The sequence below is a fragment of the Rhinatrema bivittatum genome, chromosome 5 (genome assembly GCF_901001135.1).
Source record: "Rhinatrema bivittatum chromosome 5, aRhiBiv1.1, whole genome shotgun sequence".
Lineage (NCBI taxonomy): Eukaryota > Metazoa > Chordata > Amphibia > Gymnophiona > Rhinatrematidae > Rhinatrema > Rhinatrema bivittatum.
Genome location: NC_042619.1, coordinates 80,459,158 through 80,479,074, shown reverse-complemented (window position 1 = coordinate 80,479,074; position 19,917 = coordinate 80,459,158). Strand labels below are relative to the sequence as shown.

General features: G+C 43.6%; 1 protein-coding gene across 1 annotated transcript in view; it reads right to left on the bottom strand.

Moving 5' to 3' along the window:
* MPHOSPH8 (M-phase phosphoprotein 8) overlaps window positions 1-19,917 on the bottom strand; it is a 248,377-nt gene that overhangs the window by 71,681 nt on the left and 156,779 nt on the right. The window lies entirely within an intron of this gene.

Below are 19,917 nucleotides of genomic sequence, written 5' to 3'. Positions count from 1 at the left end.
AACATAGCTGACGGAAAGAAAGAGGAGGGATTGCCATTACATTTATCAGAAGTGTTAGAAATGACGTTAGAATCAAAAATTGAGGATAGAACTACTTTACATGTTAGTTTTGTTTTTGCAACAGATAAGGATGCTATATTCAGATTGTTTATGAAGAAGAGAACAGAACTTTTCCACGGTGGAAAGATCTGGGTTTACCCAGATCTTTCCAGAACAACTCAATTAAGGAGAAAAAAATTCTTAGAATTAAGAACAGACGTGGAAAGTAAAGGTGGGAAAATGATTGTAAAATATCCATGTAGGTGTGAAGTTTGGAGAAATGGTCAAAAATATGTTTATTTTGAGATAACAGAGTTAAAAAAGTTTCTTGAATCTTCCCCCCCGTGAAAATTAGCAACAGGAACGAAGCAGTAAAATATATATATCTAGGTTTGTCTTTTTTTTTTTTTCAATTGTAAAAGGTATTCCTGTTTTCCTTAAACCGCTCAAATTTCTCTCTTAATCCTGGAGCACTACCTCTTACATTTCTTATTGCAGATTAAAGATATATACCTAAGTTATTATTGATATAATAATATGGAAAATCTGTAACCATTTGTTTATTTTCTTCTATGTAAGATTGTCAAAATCAGCATAAATAAAAAATTAAAAAAAAAAAAAGAAATTTAAGATCTATTAGTTAAAATTTGTAACCTATCATTAAAATCTTCCATTGTACCTGAAGACTGGAGGGTGGCCAATATAACCCCAATATTTAAAAAGGGCTCCAGGGGTGATCCAGGAAACGATAGACCAGCGAGTCTGACTTCAGTGCCGAGAAAAATACTGGAAACTATTCTAAAGATTAAAATCACAAAGCATATAGAAAGACATGGTTTAATGGAACACAGTCTGCATGGATTTACCCAAGGAAAGTCTTGCCTCACAAACCTGCTTCATTTTTTTTGAAGGGGTTAAACATGTGGATGAAGGTGAACCGGTAGATGGAGTGTATTTGGATTTTCAAAAGGCATTTGATGAAGTCCCTCATGAGAGGCTTCTAAAAAAATGAAAAAGTCACGGGACAGAAGGCAATGTCCTTTTGTGGATTACAAACTGGTTAAAAGACAGGAAACAGAGTAGGATTAAATGGTCAATTTTCTCAGTGGAAAAGTGTAAACCTTGGAGTGCCTCAGGGATCTGCACTTGGACCGATGCTTTTCAATATATTTATAAATGATCTGGAAAAGAATACGCTGAGTGAGGTTATCAAATTTGCAGATGTCACAAAATTATTCAGAGTAGTTAAATCATAGGTAGATTGTGATAAATTGCAGGAGGACCTTGCCAGACTGGAAGACTGAGCATCCAAATGGCAGATGAAATTTAATGTGGACAAGAACAAGGTGTTGCATATAGGGAAAAATAACCCATGCAGAAGTTACAAGATGTTAGGTTCCATATTAGGAGCTACCACCCAGGAAAAAGATCTAGGCATCATAGTGGATATTCTCACAGGACAAGCAGGATGGTAGTCCTAAATCCTTCAGCCACTTAACCTTTCTGACCCAGTTTCCCATGTCTTGATTGCTTCACGGAAGCCTTCATGAGAAAAGCTTACTCTTACAAATGGAAAAGGTTCACGTCATAGTGCTCTTCTCAGTCCCTTGACCCCTTTTCCTGTCCCATCACTCTTGTGAACTTAGATATCTCACATAGAAAGTGATTTTCCTTTTGGCAATCACTTCAGCTCGTAGAGTTAGTGAATTACAGGCCCTAGTTACCTATCCGCCTTACACTAAACTTCTGCAGAACCGGGCGGTACTCCGCACTCACCCTAAATTCTTACCTAAGGTAGTCTCAGATTTTCACCTCAATCAATCCATCATACTATCTACCTTTTTTCCCAGCCCCATTCCAATCCAGGAGAGCAGGCTCTGCATACCCTTGACTGTAAACGGGCTCTAGCATTCTACCTAGACCGTACAGCTGCCCACAGGAAAAGTACTAAATTGTTCGTCTCTTTCCATCCTAACAAATTAGGGCAGCCTGTGGGTAAGCAGACTCTCTCCTCCTGGTTGGCAGACTGCATATCCTTTTGCTATCAGCAAGCGGGCATTCCATTTCAAGACCATGTTAAAGCATACTCTGTGAGGGCCATGGCGACTTCAGTATCACACCTACGATCGGCGCCGCTTCCTGACATTTGCAGGGCTGCCACCTGGAGTTCTCTCCATACCTTTGCAGCCCACTATTGCTTGGACAAAGCCGGAAGACAGGATTCCATCTTCGGCCAGTCTGTCCTTCGTAACCTGTTTACAATGTGACGTACCAACACCCATCCGCCTGCCCGGTGGGGTTCAGGATGCCCTCTGCCAAATTCCACCCCAGTTGTTGTGCCTGTTGCACGCCTTTGGGTACATTTGGTGCATATTCGGACATCCTCAGTTCGCTGCTCACCCATATGTGACGACTACCATCCTGCTTGTCCTGTGAGAAAGCTAATGTTGCTTACCTGTAACAGGTGTTCTCACAGGACAGCAGGATGTTAGTCCTCATGAAACCCGCCCGCCGCTCCGCGGTGTTGGGTTCGTAACGTTTTATTATTTTATTTTTTGCACTGCCTGTAGCTTTCAAACAAGACTGAAGGGGGACCCCTGCTGCTGCAGGGTTCGTGCCATGCTGGGCATGCCCATTAGGGGCCAGTCAAAGTTCTGGAAACTTTGACAAAAGTGTTCCGTGATTGTCCTCCCATCCTGTGATGTCACCCCTATGAGAACTAACATCCTGCTGTCCTGTGAGAACACCTGTTACAGGTAAGCAACATTTGCGATACACTGAAATCATTAGCTCAGTGTGCTGCAGCAGTCAAAAAAGCAAACAATGTTAGGAATTATTAGGAAGGGAATGGTGAATACAACAGAAAGTGTCATAATGCCTCTGTATCGCTCCATGGTGAGACTGCACCCTGAGTACTGTGTACTCTTCTGATCACCACATCTCAAAAAAGATATAGTTACACTGGAGAAGGTACAGAGAAGGGTGACCAAAATGATAAAGGGGATGGAACAGCTCCCCTATGAAGAAAGGCTAAAGAGATTAGGGCTGTTCAGCTTGGGGAAGAGACAGATGAGGAGGGATATGATAGAGAACATAAGAAAATGCCATATTGGGTCAGAGCAAGGGTCCATCAAGCCCAGCATCCTGTTTCCAACAGTGGCCAATCCAGGCCATAAGAACCTGGCAAGTACCCAAAAACTAAGTCTATTCCATGTTACCATTGCTAATGGCAGTGGCTATTCTAAGTGAACGTAATAGCAGGTAATGGACTTCTCCTCCAAGAACTTATCCAATCCTTTTTTAAACACAGCTATACTAACTGCACTAACCACATCCTCTGGCAACGAATTCCAGATTTTAATTGTGCGTTGAGTAAAAAAGAACTTTCTCCCATTAGTTTTAAATGTGCCCCATGCTAACTTCATGGAGTGCCCCCTAGTCTTTCTACTATCCGAAAGAGTAAATAACCGATTCACATCTACCCATTCTAAAACTCTCATGATATTAAACGTCTCTATCATATCCCCCCTCAGCCGTCTCTTCTCCAAGCTGAAAAGTCCTAACCTCTTTAGTCTTTTCTCATAGGGGAGCTGTTCCATTCCCCTTAACATTTTGGCAGCCCTTCTCTGTACCTTCTCCATCGCAATTATATCTTTTTTGAGATGCGGCGACCAGAATTGTACACAGTATTCAAGGTGCGGTCTCACCATGGAGCGATACAGAGGCATAATGACATTTTCCATTTTATTCACCATTTCCTTTCTAATAATTCCCAACATTCTGTTTGCTTTTTTGACTGCCGCAGCACACTGAACTGACGATTTCAATGTGTTATCCACTATGACGCCTAGATCTCTTTCTTGGGTTGTAGCACCTAATATGGAACCCAACATTGTGTAATTATAGCATGGGTTATTTTTCCCTATATGCATCACCTTGCACTTATCCACATTAAATTTCATGTGCCATTTGGATGCCCAATTTTCCAGTCTCACAAGGTCTTCCTGCAATTTATGACAATCTGCTTGTGATTTAACTACTCTGAAAAATTTTATGTCATCTGCAAATTTGATTATCTCACTTGTCATATTTCTTTCCAGATCATTTATAAATATATTGAAAAGTAAGGGTCCCAATACATATCCCTGAGGCAATCCACTGTCCACTCCCTTCCACTGAGAAAATTGTCCATTTAATCCTACTCTGTTTCCTGTCTTTTAGCCAGTTTGCAATCCACGAAAGGACATCGCCACCTATCCCATGACTTTTTACTTTTCCTAGAAGCCTCTCATGAGGAACTTTGTGAAACGCCTTCTGAAAATCCAAGTATACTACATCTACCAGTTCACCTTTATCTACGTTTATAACTCCTTCAAAAAAGTGAAGCAGATTTGTGAGGCAAGACCTGCCCTGGGTAAAGCCATGCTGACTTTGTTCCATTAAACCATGTCTTTCTATAAGTTCTGTGATTTTGATGTTTAGAACAATTTCCACTATTTTTCCTGGCACTGAAGTCAGGCTAACCGGTCTGTAGTTTCCCGGATCGCCCCTGGAGCCCTTTTTAAATATTGGGGTTACATTTGCTATCCTCCAGGCTTCAGGTACAATGGATGATTTTAATGTAGGTTACAAATTTTTACTAATAGGTCTGAAATTTCATTTTTTAGTTCCTTCAGAACTCTGGGGTGTATACCATCCGGTCCAGGTGATTTACTACTCTTCAGTTTGTCAATCAGGCCTACCACATCTTCTAGGTTCACCGTGATTCGATTCAGTCCATCTGAATCATTACCCATGAAAACCTTCTCCATTATGGGTACCTCCCAAACATCCTCTTCAGTAAACACCGAAGCAAAGAAATCATTTAATCTTTCCACGATGGCCTTATCTTCTCTAAGTGCCCCTTTTACCCCTCGACCATCTAACGGTCCAACTGACTCCCTCACAGGCTTTCTGCTTCGGATATATTTTAAAAAGTTTTTACTGTGAGTTTTTGCCTCTACAGCCAACTTCTTTTCAAATTCTCTCTTAGCCTGTCTTATCAATGTCTTACATTTAACTTGCCAACGTTTATGCTTTATCCTATTTTTTTCTGTTGGATCCTTCTTCCAATTTTTGAATGAAGATCTTTTGGCTAAAATAGCTTCTTTCACCTCCCCTTTTAACCATGCTGGTAATCATTTTGCCTCCTTTCCACCTTTCTTAATGTGTGGAATACATCTGGACTGTGCTTCTAGAATGGGGTTTTTTTTGTTTTTTTTTTTTTAAACAATGACCATGTCTCTTGGACATTTTTTTACTTTTGTAGCTGCTCCTTTCAGTTTTTTTCTAACAATTTTTCTCATTTTATCAAAGTTTCCCTTTTGAAAGTTTAGCACAAGAGCCTTGGATTTGCACACTGTTCCTTTTCCAGTCATGAAATCAAATTTGATCATATTATGATCACTATTGCCAAGCGGCCCCACCACAGTTACCTCTCTCACCAAGTCCTGAGCTCCACTAAGAATTAGATCTAAAATTGCTCCCTCTCTCGTTGGTTCCTGAACCAATTGCTCCATAAAGCTATCATTTATTCCATCCAGGAATGTTATCTCTCAAGCGTGATACATTTACCCAGTCAATATTGGGGTAATTGAAGTCTCCCATTATTACTGCACTACCAATTTGGTTAGCTTCCCTAATTTCTCTTATCATTTCACTGACAATCTCACCAACTTGACCAGGTGGACGGTAGTATACCCCTATCACTATAGTCTTCCCCGACACAAGGGATTTCTACTCATAAAGATTCAATTTTGTATTTAGTCTCATGCAGGATGTTTATCCTGTTGGACTCTATGCCATCCCGGACATAAAGCGCCACACCTCCTCCCGGGTGCTCCTGTCATTGTGATATAATAAAAGGTCTTTAAAATCATGAGACGTCTAGAACGGGTAGATGTAAATCAGTTATTTATACTTTCGGATAATAGGAGTAGGGGGCACGCCATGAAGTTAGCAAGTAGCACATTTAAAACTAATCGGAGAATATTCTTTTTCACGGGACGTACAATTAAGCTCTGGAATTTGCTGCCAGAGGATGTGGTTAGTGCAGTTAGTGTAGCTAGGTTTAAAAAATGTTTGGATAAGTTCTTGGAGGAGAAGTCCATTAACTGTTATTAGTCAAGTTGACTTAGGGAATAATGGCATCAGTAGCATGGGATCTTCTTCGTGTTTGGGTACTTGCCAGGTTCTTGTAGCCTGGTTTGGCCACTGTTGGAAACAGGATGCTGGGCTTGATGGACCCTTGGTCTGACCAAGCATGGCAATTTCTTATGTTCTTTTGAACATATCAAGGAGTGGTTTGATTTATTGAGTTTTTTTTCTCACCTTTTTGAACTAAGTCATTGCAAGGATTTGCTATTATGGGCTTTTTTTTTTTTTTTAAGGATTATTTGCAGGAAATAATGGTGGATTGCTGTGAGATTTAGTTGGGTTTTTTTTTTCTTGTGGGAGACTTTTAATGATGGGGATTATATGGGATTTTTTGGGGGTGTGTGTGGTTGTATGCTTGTGTTTTAAGTTTTTTGCTTGTTTTGGGCCCTCAGTGTTATATTTATTTTTTGGGTATTTGATTTGGGTGGCTGTAATTCTAGGGTATGTTTAATTTTTGATACATTGTATTTTAATAAAGTTTTTAAGTAATGATTTTTTTCAAAGTTTAATAAAATATTGTTTTGACTATTTACAGATGTAATTTTTTTTTAGACATTAAAGAAACAGACAATACTCAGATGTTAAAAGTTCTCATTTCTGTCCTAATTTTATTTCATAGTGACATTGTAAATGAAACAAAGTGTCAAGTCTATACATATATAAAAACAGCTGTGCTTCATTAAAACTATTCAAATACAGTAACAAAGCAAAACTAAAAAGGAAGGAAGGAACTTTCTAGCACTTTTCAAATATGAACTTGAAAAATGACTTTACTCTCATCAGACTGAGGTTTTTTTCAATAGGGTAGGGACCAGGGCCATGCTTCTCCTTCCCCATAGGTTTGGACTCAATGAATTTTTGCAGAAATTATCAGGCCTCTCACCACATACACTGAGACTAGCCTCTTAAGTGGATTTAAAGCACTAAAAACTAAAACAAAAACAAAAAAACACAACTTTGTAACAATCCCATTTTCTTCAGGACCTCAAAGTTCAAAATTGTTGACATGCTTCCAAAATATCAGTTTTTAAAGTGGTCCTCGTATCATAATGGCTCTACAATTAAACAGAGCTCACAGGAGACTACTTCAAAACAGCAGCATTTCTGCTCTGATGTCAGTTCAAAAGAACCATTCTGAACTCTACTACAAGTGTAAAATGAACTAAGTTTTCCATGAAAATGATTTTACCACAAAAGGCAGCATAAGCACACACAATAGCAGGACTTGTTACTCAGTAACTTTAATCACAGGATGCCTACTTTAAAAATTAATATAGACTACCATTTTTAACAGTGAGTATTCTGCACAAGTATATAAATTTTCATAATTTTAATAACACAGGCATATAGTAATATGTAAATTAAACATAGTAACCAGGAGAAGGCACGCTGGGTATTTTTAAAACTTTGCTTAAATTTACAAGTAGTATCAACTGATTTTTTTATGCAAGTAATGCAGTAGCTTTAAACACATACTTGAACAGCACAGTACCCAGCACTGTTTCTGAATTATTGAAAAAAAATAAATTCTGACATTAACACTGGGGACCTAAAACATGGGTTACAGAACAGATTAAACTTCATTAGGTGGCTATATTATAGATCCTTTCCAGGGGTTATCAAAGTTCATTATTTTGAAAACTTCTCGTGTGATGATCCATAAATTATAAAAGTTTAAAATTATTTTGAATAAATATACAATAATAAAAGCAGAAGGTTAAAATGTAAGTTAACACTATCACAACATATATTCTTATAAAACATTTTGTTTCAAGATAACCTGGGCTGGTGAAACTGAAGGGACTGCCACATCATAAAAGTCAATATTTTGAAGCCAAAAGCTAGATCTAGTACCTCTGTAGCTAAGCTATCCATTCAAAAAGAAATTGAAAGCAGCAGATAGAAATGTTCATCCTGCTCTAGTAACATACATGAGAATCAGTTGGCCCATCCAGTCTCTTCGGTTGTAGTCTTCTCTGCTGCTCCAGCACTTTAGGTAATTCCCATACTTAAACCAAGATCCTGTTTAAACCCCCAACCTCACTCCCATCCTGGATGTCATTTATCCAACATCTCAACTTTCTTCCTACTGCTGCCCTATATATCAGTCCCAACCATGTTTAAATTCCATTACAGTACTGGTCTCCACTGGTAGGCTGTTCCAGGACTTGTCATCTTTGTCTTTGGTTCTTGTAAGTGCCATGTTTTAACAAAAAGCCATTTTACACTACCAAAACTAGTTATGCTTCTGCACATCCATTCTGTGCCTACTGATTTTAGGGCTGTAAATATAGCCACTCAGTGCAGGTCACCCCAACTTTCTTGGAAGACTGTTGCAGCAGTACTGCTCATGATAGGGTTGTAACCACAACTTCATACAGGTTACTCCAACCTTCTTGTCAAAACCTCTGAATTAGTCTATAGATAGATAAAGATACATATAGTTCTGTGCAAAAGTTTAAGCACCCTCGGTCAAACTGTATGTTTCAATGAGAAAAACGACCCGATTTTAAATGGCTGGCGCGCATAAAAAACGGGGAGTACGTGTGCGGCCAGACCTTGTGCACGCTGCACGCATTTTAAAAGGGGCCCGGCCGCATGAGTAACCCTCATTACACGCACAAGAGCCTGGCCGAAGAAAAGGGGCGGTCTAGAGCTGGAGGCGGCCAGTACAGCAACCATTTGCCATTGTGCCAGCGCCCACAACTTACGCCAGCTCAGGAGCTGGTGTAAATTCTAAAACAAAGAAAAAAAAAAAAAGGAAGGGCCTTTTAAGGGGTCGGGGAGTACAGGGGAAGAGGGAGGGAGTATGGGCAGGGGGGTAGGGAAGTTCCCTTCCAGTCCGCTACTTTAATTGGAGTGGACTGGGAGGGAACTGGGGAAGGCAGCAAAGTGTCGCTGCGCAAAAATTGCATTTTTCAACCCCTCCTTGTGCATGCTGCCCTGGATTTTAAAACATGCGTGCGCCAGCACACGCATGTTATAAAATCTACCCCCAAGTGAACAGAAGCCGATATAATCTTTACATGATATAAAGTTAAACATAACATCTTTATGCACTGTTTAATCCAAAATGTTGAGATTACTACCTGATAATCTCCTTTTCCTTAGTGTAGACAGATGGACTCAGAACGAATGGGATAGTATCCGCGTGCTAGCAGTTGGAGACGGATCTGACGTCAGCACGGAGGTATATATATCCCCACAGGAAGCGTAGAAACTCAGTAATCTTCCTTGCAAAAGCTGTTATGGATGTGTGTACTGACGCTCAGTGAAAGTGAAAACAGGATTCCCCTGACCGATTGATAGTAGCTGGAGACCACCAGCATTCACAACCGGAAGGCGTTGACACCAGGCAGAGTGTACGCTCTTATGGAACAGAAGACATGGCTTACCTTGAATCGGTGAAACCCATGTACATAGGCAGCTGGGCGGGATGCTGAGTCCATCTGTCTACACTAAGGAAAAGGAGATTATCAGGTAGTAATCTCAACATTTCCTGGCATGTAGCCAGATGGACTCAGAACGAATGGGATGTACAAAAGCTTTACTCCCCGCCTGGGCGGGAGGCTGCCTGAGGACCATGTAGTACCGCCCTCGCAAATGCTGAGTCCTCCCTGGCCTGGACATCCAGACGGTAGAATCTGGAGAAGGTATGGAGGGAGGACCACGTCGCCGCTTTACAGATTTCTGCAGGCGACAGCATCCTGGATTCAGCCCAGGATGTCGCTTGTGCTCTGGTAGAATGAGCCTTGACTTGTAGAGGCGGAGACTTCCTGGCTTCTACGTAAGCTGCTCTGATAACTTCTTTAATCCAGCGGGCGATGGTGGGCCGCGAGGCCGCTTTACCTTGCTTCTTCCCGCTGTGCAGTACGAATAGATGGTCCGTCTTTCGTAGTTGTTGTGTCACTTCCAAATATCTGGGCAGCAATCTGCCAATGTCGAGATGGCGTAATAAACGCCCTTCTTCAGATTTCTTCAGACCCGCCGTGGTCGGCAGGGATATGGTTTGGTTAAGATGAAACTGTGAAACCACTTTCGGTAGAAAGGAGGGGACCGTCCGAAGATGGATAGCCTCCGGAGTGATTCTGAGAAATGGATCACGGCAGGACAGTGCTTGCAGCTCTGAGATGCGGCGGGCTGAACATACAGCCAGCAAGAACACCATCTTCAAGGTTAGAGAGCGGAGAGATAGGCCCTGAAGGGGTCTAAAGGTGGACCCTGCGAGGAAATCCAAAACAAGGTTGAGGTTCCACAAAGGCACAGGCCACTTCAGTGGCGGACGAATATGCTTGACTCCTTGCAGGAAGCGAGAAACATCTGGGTGCATGGCGATGGTCTTGCCATCCCTCCTGGGACCATAGCAAGACAGCGCAGCCACCTGAACCTTGATGGAGCTGAGGGAGAGACCCTTCTGAAGTCCATCCTGCAGGAAATCCAACACAATAGGGATTGTGGTCGCATGGGGATAGGTGCCATGAGTGTCGCACCATGCTTCGAATACTCTCCAGATGCGAATGTAGGTGAGGGATGTGGAAAACTTGCGAGCTCGGAGGAGTGTATCAATCACGGGCTCCGAGTAACCTCTTTTCTTCAGTCTAGCCCTCTCAAGGGCCAGACCGTAAGAGAGAATTGAGCTGGATCCTCGTGGAGGATGGGACCTTGATGTAGAAGGTCCCGGAGAGGAGGCAGGGGGAGAGGCTCCCCTGCCAGTAGTCTTCTCATGTCTGCGTATCAGGGTCTACTTGGCCAGTCTGGTGCCACTAGAAGAACTAGGCCCCGGTGTTTCTGAATCTTGTGGATGATGGCGCACAGCAGAGGCCACGGAGGAAAGGCGTATAGCAGAGTCCCTGGAGGCCACGGCTGAACCAGGGCATCGATTCCGTGTGAGAACGGGTCGCGCTTGCCAGTAAATCCATGTCCGGAATCCCCCAGTGATCCACAATCATCTGGAAGGCTGTGGGTGACAGCTGCCACTCTCCCGGATTTAGGCTCTCTCTGCTGAGGAAGTCTGCTGTGGTATTGTCCTTCCCGGCAATGTGGACGGTGGAGATGTCCTGCAGATTCGCCTCTGCCCAAGCCATCAGTGGGACGAACTCCAGAGATACTTGTCTGCTTCTGGTTCCGCCCTGACGGTTGATGTATGCCACCGTGGTGGCGTTGTCGGACATCACTCTGACTGCTCTGTTCTTCAGTCTGTGAGCAAATCGAAGGCATGCCAATCGGACTGCCCGGGCCTCTAGACGGTTGATGTTCCACGCTGACTCCTCTCTGTTCCACCGCCCTTGTACGGTGAGTTCTTCGCAGTGTGCTCCCCAGCCGCTCAGGCTGGCATCTGTGGTGAGCAAGGTCCACGAGGGTGAGGACATCTTCGACCCCCTGCTCATGTGGTTGGACCGCAACCACCACCACAACTGAGTCCGCACCCTGGCTGGCAGAGGAAGGTGCGTGGAATAGTTCCGTAGACGGGGGCTCCAGCGAGAGAGCAGGGAGTGTTGTAGAGGTCTCATATGGGCCCTCGCCCAAGGCACCACTTCCAGGGTGGATGCCATGAGACCAAGAACCTGCAGATAATCCCAGGCTATGGGCCGACTGGCTCCCATCAAATACTGGATACACTGCTGAAGTTTCAACTTTCTCTTGGTAGTGAGACTGACTGTGTCTGCCCAGGTGTCGAACTGTACTCCCAGGTATTCCAAAGACTGGGAAGGCTGTAGGCAGCTCTTGCTGAGGTTGATTACCCAGCCCAAGCTTTCCAGAAGGGTGATTACTCTGTCGGTCGTCCGATGGCTCTCCTCTCGAGATTTCGCCCGGATCAGCCAGTCGTCTAGGTAGGGATGGACCAGAATTCCTTCCCACTTGAGTGCCGCTGCTACCACTACGACCACCTTGGTGAATGTCCGTGGTGACGTGGCAAACCCGAAGGGCAGAGCCCGGAATTGGAAGTGGCGTCCCAGAACCTTGAAGCGTAGGTAGCGCTGATGATCCGGATGGATCGGGATATGCCTCTGACAGGTCTAATGCCGTGAGGAATTCCCCTGGCTGTACTACAGCCTTGACGGAGCGCAGAGTCTCCATGCGAAACCTCGGTACCCGCAAGTATCGATTGACTGACTTGAGGTCCAGCACAGGCCGAAAGGTGCCCCCTTTCTTGGGTACCATGAAATAAATGGAATAGTGTCCAGAATTCACTTCCCAGGCAGGTACTGGGATGATGGCTTTCAAGGACAGGAGCCTCGCCAGGGTAGCTTCCAATGCTGCCTTCTTGTGTGTGGGACAGGAAGATTCCACAAACTTGTCCAGAGGGAAATGATGAAAGTCCAGGTAATATCCCTCCCGGATAATGGCGAGGACCCACTGGTCCGACGTAATCTCGACCCATCTGGGGTAGAAGAGGGTTAACCTGCCCCCTATGGCTCCGTCCCCCAGATGAATCGGCAGATTCTCATTGGGAGGCGCGGCCGGGACCCGAGCCCGGGCCCACTCCCCTCTTGCGCTGCTTGGTCCGAAAGGACTGATTCCTGGCCTGAGGGCGCGGTGCCTGATAGCGACCCCTGTAAGGAACAAAGCGCTGGGAACTCCTGCCCCTGGAGGGCCTTGGAAAGACGTGTTGGCCCCTTCTGAACCGATCTTCCGGTAGTCTGGGCACTGGAGAGGCACCCCATGTACTGGCCAGTTTATCAAGGTCGCTGCCAAATAGGAAAGAGCCCTTTAAAGGGCAATCTGGTGAGGCATGTCTTGGAAGGTGCATCAGCTGACCATTTCCGGATCCAGAGCTGCCTCCTGGCAGCTACGGAGGATGAAATCCCCTTGGCTGTTGTCCGGACCAAGTCAGATGCAGCATCCGTGAGGAACGAAAGAGCTGACTCCATGTCTGTCGCTGGAGCGTTGTTTCTAACCTGTGACAAACAGGCACGCGTCACCACTGTGCAGCAAGTTGCGATTCGCAAAGATAGAGCTGCCACCTCAAAGGTCTGTTTCAGAATGGCGTCCAGTCGCCGGTCATGAGGCTCCCTGAGGGCCGTCCCCCCTTCAACTGGAATGGTAGTGCGCTTGATCACAGCGCTAATCAAGGCGTCCACCTGAGGGCACGCCAGCAGGTCCTGGATAGCCGGTGCCAATGGGTACATGCTCGTCAGAGCCCGGCCCCCTTTGAAGGAAGCCGCTGGTGCCGCCCATTCTAAATCTATCAATTGTTGTGCCGCTTGTAAGAATGGAAAATGGCGGGCTGTAGGACGAAGACCTTCCAACAGGGGGTTCTGCGCGGAGGGCACCGAAGCGCTGGGACCTGTAATATCCAATTCTGCCAGACACTGAGACACCAGGTCGGAGAGATCCTCTTTAGGGAAGAACCGCCTCATGGTTCTATATGGCTCAATCCCTGGGGGAAGGTCCCCCTCGTCCGGGAGTTCGGACTCGTCCGTTGAGACCTCCTGGTCTGACTGATCCGGACTGTCCAGCGGCGGGAGGTCCCACTCGCGATAAGGGCGTGAAGGTCCAGGAACGGGATCCGCAGGAGCCGCCACCGCAGCAGCCGCCGCAGCAGCCTCCGCAGTCGCAGCCACCGCAGGAACCACAGGAACAGCAGGAACCACAGGGCCTGGACAGGAAGCCGTTTGCATCTGTACGAAGGCATGAATCCCCTTAAATAGATCCACCCAGGAAATTGAAGCAGCCTCTAATCGCCAGGGTACAAGATCCCCCGGGATTCCAGATTGGTCGAGACTGCCCCCTAAATCCGGGGTAGCCCCTGGGGAACTGTCAACAAATCGTGGCTGAGACCGGTCCTGGCCTAAGGGTCCCACGGCCTCCTCACATTGGGCACATAGGGAGTCTGGCTCTTCACTGCGCGTGGCCCTAAGCTGGCATGCAGAGCAGAGGCCAAGGGCTTTAATGCCTGAAGCAGGCGGCGCCGTCGATGAAGACACTGCTGCGTTCTGATCCATTGAAAAATATGCGCTGAATGCTTATTACAACAGGCGCGCAATAATAATAATAATAGGCGGCAGCAATGGGCGCTTAATACAACAGGCGCACAATAATAATAATATGCGGCAGCAATGGGCGCACAATAATAATAACATGCAGCAGCAATATGCGCAATATGTTCTCAGCAATAAGCGGCCAAGAAAACAGCCCAAATGTATGCAATATGCACTCAGCAATATGCCGTTAGCGATACACGCACTATGGCTCTCAATAGGCTTTCAGCAATATGCAGTTAGCAATATACTCTCAATAGCATTCAATAGGCTTTCAGCAATATGCAGTTAGCAATATACTCTCAATAGCATTCAATAGGCTTTCAGTAATATGCGGTAGCAATATACGCTCAATAGCTTTCAATAGGCATTCAGCAATATGCGGTTAGCAATATACTCTCAATAGCATTCAATAGGTGTTCAGCAATATGCGGTCAGCAATATATGCTCAATAGCATTCAATAGGCTTTCAGTAATATGCAGTAGCAATACACGCTCAATAGCTTTCAATAGGCGTTCAGCAATATGCGGTTAGCAATATACGCTCAATAGCATTCAATAGGCTCTCAGCAACAGGCGGTGTAGCAATACCGTTCAGTACCCGGCGGTTAGCAATACATGCTCAGTGGAAATGCTCCCAACAATAAGGCAATATACGCACAAGGAGGAATAAACCTGCGCCTATTATCAGCGCCCTACCTGAACGAGGCCCACAAAATGGCGCCCTCCTTGGCGTGCCACGCCGCCGATCCTCTGTTCCTTCGGAGACCCGAAAAACGAGATGTACGCCTCACCTGAACCTCGGCGCTTCTCGGCTGGAACCCAGGCGGTCTCCGGCTGCGGGGAGAGCGGGCAACTACCTTCACCACCGCGTTTGAGGATATGCACCCGCTGCCTCGTCCACGCCGGGACCGAGGCGCCTCGTAAGCCTCACCCGAACCTCGCCCGGGGGCTGTGTCCCTGCCGCGATTCGGCCGGACCGAGGACTTAACCTCTGGGGGGACCACGGAAATCACCCCGGGCAGCTCAACTGGGGGAGTGACCTTTGGGTATCACCGCAGGAGCACGGGGCTCGAAAGTGTTACAGAAAGTAGAATCTAGAATTATAAGAAAAGAGAAAAAAATTAAAGTAGTCTTGGAAAGCACGCTCAACTAGCGTGCAGGCACTCCAAACTGCTTTGGAGACGGAAATTACCGAGTTGCTACGCTTCCTGTGGGGATATATATACCCCCGTGCTGATGTCAGATCCGTCTCCAACTGCTAGCACGCGGATACTATCCCATTCGTTCTGAATCCATCTGTCTACATGCCAGGAAATTACTATTTATTACTACTGTTTGGGATCTTGCCAGGTACTTGTGACTTGGATTGGCCACTGTGGGAAACAGGATACTGGGCTTGATGGATCCTTGGTTTCAGCCCATATAGCAATTCTTATGTTCTTATTTGCATAAACATTAGGCCTTCAATTAATAAGAAAGAATTCAATGGTTGAACAAATACTCTGATCTGTCAACTTTCAACAATCATGGGCTCCTCTAAGCAGCTGTGAGCATTTGAAACTTGCTATTTAATTGAATTCATTCTTCCTTCCACCCACCCGCACAATATTTCCTGTGCCACTAGCTCCCCAATGCTTAACAGTTGGAAAGATATTCTTTTCTTCAAATGTATCTTGTGTGGTTGTGGCTGAATAGTTCAATTTTAGTTTTATCAATCTACAGCACTTGGTTCCAATAAGATTTAGGATTATTAAGGTTTTGTTTTCCACACTTTAGACAGACTTTTGTGATGAGGTTGTAGAAAAGGTTTCTGACAACTCTCCCATGTGAATCATTGTTGTGTAAGCAATGCTGTACTACGGACACCTATTCCACTGGCAGCTAAACTTTTCAGCAGGTTGTTTGCATCCATCCGTGCTTCCCACTTTTTGAGCAGTTCTATCAGATTTTTCTTGAACTCCCATATTTTGCCCTCATTTCACCAGTTCCAAGAAACTTCCATTTCTTTATAATTTTCTGACATTTGAAATTGCAAGCTGGAAGCATTTAGAGAGCTTTTCATAGTCTTCCCATGCTTTGGGAGAGTGAATCATTTTCATATATCCTAGAAACTAATGTCCCACAGTTAGTGAAGAAATTAAAGCTGAAGAGAGGCTGGATTTTTCAGCAACACAATGATCTGGAACATATTTCTTTATCTTTTTAATGTAGTAAAGTCACCATGGTGTCTGCAAAAAGTACCCAAAGAAGAACCAGGCATTGAAAGATAGTAGAAAAGCTGCATAGGGAGGGCAAACTTCAAAAGCTATTTACCTGCATAAATGGGCTGTTTGAAAGGTTTCCACCCTCCTTGCAATGAGCAAAGGTGTTCCTGGATAGGGGAGGGTGTGGGGATTGCAACAGTGCATAAACATTTTGTATTTTCAAATGTACCTACATTGTTTTATTCAGCAGAATTAATCACAGAAAAGCAGGTGCAAATGTCTGCAGGTACTTTTTTTTCTTAAGCAATTTTCAAAGTGAAAGTATGTATAGTTTCACTTTGAAGATTTGTTTAAATTTCTGCACATAAATAGTACCCATGGACCTTTGCAGCTATTTGGGCAGTATAAAAATTGGCCTCACAGAAAATAGGAACAGATGTGGAGATTTATTTCTTATAAAAATCCAGATGTATCCTATCTGGGCCATGGCTCTTCCCAAGTAGAAGTGACTGAATAGCTTTTTGAGCTTCAGGGATTGCATCTAAGCTAATGTATCATTTAGAATAGTTGAAGCTGTAGTAAAAAATTAAGCTACTCCGGATAGAATGAAGATTTTGTTCCAAGTCTTCCCCGGGGCAGAGTAGATTGAAGAGACATGCTGAAAGACGACATTCAAGTTACCATCTCTTATTCTGAATCCCACATATTAAAGATCCAGCAGCTTTATTGATAAAAAGCCTATATTACTGTATTCATAATATTTTGGTTTGGTAAATCTAATTAACCATTCATTGAGGCAATCTGGAGAATCTGAAAGTTTTCATTGAACAATCTTTTTTTTTTTATTTTCAAGTTCTATGATCTATTTTTGTAATCTAATCTTAATCTTCATTTGGCTGATGTAGGCTATAATTTGGCTTCTTTCACTACTTCAATAATCTGCTACCTAAGAGTAGGATTATAATGCTGGGAAGGGTGACAGAGACTGTAGTAGTCTTCTCCAACAGTGTAGCTAAATCTGCATTTCTTAATATTGATAGATTACCTCCATCATCCTTAGATCTTTCGATATTATATAATTCCAAGGTTCAAGAAAAAGGATGATGATCTGAGATATAATAAGTATATCATTAGAGTCAGAGACAAGGTGAGATATGAGGTAAATTTTCCCAATGGAGAAAGATGAATAGTGGAGTGCCACAGAGATCTGTTCTGGGACCACTGCTTTTTAATATATTTATAAACAACCTGGAAATATGAACGACTGAGGTGACCAAGTTTGCCAATGACACAAAATTATTCAGTTGTTAAATCACAACAGGATTGGGAGAAACTGCAAGAGGACACTGCAAAACTGGGAGACTGGGCATGCAAATGTCAAATAAAATTTAACATGGACAAGTGCAAAGCGAAGCACTTAGGTAAGACCACCACAAACTGTGGCTACACAATGCAAGATTCCACATTTGGAGGCGCCACTCAGGAAAAGGATCTAGGTGTCATCATTGAAAAATACATTGAAATCTTCTGCTCAGTGTGCACAGCAGCCATGAAAGCAAACAGGATGCTAGGGATTATTAGAAAAGGAATGGAGAATAAAACAGTGAATATCATAATGCCTCTGTATTGCTCCATGGTGCAACCTCATCTTGAGTACTATGTGCAGTTCTGGTCACCACATTTCAAAAAAGATATAACAGAATTAGAAAAGGTTCAGAGAAAGGCAACCAAAATGATAAAGGGGATGGAACAATTCCCCTGTGAAGAAAGGCTAAACAGGTTAGGACTCTTCAGCTTGGAGAAGAGACAGTTTAGGCGAGATAGGATAGAGATCTAATAAAATGAGTTGAATGGAACAAGTAATGCTAAACCAGATGTTTACTCTTTCCAAAAGTACAAAGATCAGGGGACACAATGAAGTTACTAGGTAATACATTTAAAACTAATAAGAGAAAATATTTTTTACTCAATGCATAATTAAGATTTGGAATTCATTTCTAGAGGAAAAGTCAATTAATCATTAAGGTAGAATTGCAGACATCCACTGCTTATTCTTGGGATAAATAGCTTGGAATCTATCTATCCCTTGGGATTCTGCCAGGTACTTGTGACCTGGATTGGCCACTGATGAAAACAGGATACTGGGCTTGATGAATCTTTGGTCTGAAAGTATGGCAAGTTTTATGTTCTTATTAATCATGAAATACTTACAGGAAAGAAAGATGAAATTTTGGAATGACCTTCATAGTCCCCAGACTTGAATACCTGTGGAGAGATCGTAAACATGCAGTGCATGCAAAGAGATCTATGAGTATTTCTGTGCTAGAAGAATTCTGCAAGGAAGAGTGGGAAAAAATTCCAAAAGCAAGAATAAAGAGATTCTTAGCTGGCTACAGAAAACATTTGAAAGCTGTTATTTCTGCCAAAAGAGATATTACAAAGCACTGACTGAAAGGGTGCAAAAACTTTTTCATGTGCCATATTCAACGTTTTATTATTTTGAATCTAAAAAAAAAAAAAATTGCAAATAGTAATTATGTATTAAAATTATCAGACAGATGCTGTGTTTAACTTTGTATCATGTAGAGGGTGTCAGCTTCTATTCATTTAAAGGTAAATTTTAAAAGCCCGTCATGCACCAAAACCGGGAGATATGTGCACGAGTTGGACCGCCATGCATCAAGTGGATTTGAAAAGCTGCCCGAGAATGCACAGAAATGGAAAGTTACAAAAAAAAAAAAAAAGGTGGGGTGGGAGCATGGGATTTCACAATGAAATTAAGGTGTAAATACTTACATGCATACGTTTGTGCCGGTTTGCCCTGCTGCCCAACTTTACTTCTGTTATGGTTGATGTGCTAGTTATAAAATAAAGACAAATAGACTGGTGGGGTTTGAAGGGTCAGGGCTAACAGAAGAAGGGAGGCTATCAAACTAAGGGGACCTGGGTATGAACAGGTAAAACTGATAATGGTGTCAGAAAGCATGTCCATTAAAATCCCCCCACTTAACTTGGTAGAAGTAGCATTTGCACATAGGGGTGCATCTACTTAAAACTGAGCACGGTCGAGCTAATTTATAATATGTGCAGATGTTATAAATGGCGTGGGCCAACAAATGCATGCATGTGTGCCGTGCGTCTGTTTAAAAGTTACCATCCCTGAGATTCTTTGAAACATACAATTTGACCAGGATGCCTAAACTTTTGCCCACTACTGTATATCAAGATGTATCTAGAGTCATCAGGGGCATTCAGCTGTGTAGAGCATTTTGTGGAGCTTAAATTTGTATTGATGTGCTCTGTGAGGGATTATATTAGGTCCTAGTTTTGTGCAGTAACTGCCCATTTTAAATCCTGGGAATAGGCATGAGGTACTCAGAGCACAAAATCCATTCCTATGTGCTGTAATTAAATCTACAATACACGTGCAATCATATAACCACATACCCACTGCTCCACACCTGACCATTCTATATTCTTAAAAAAAAGAGCTG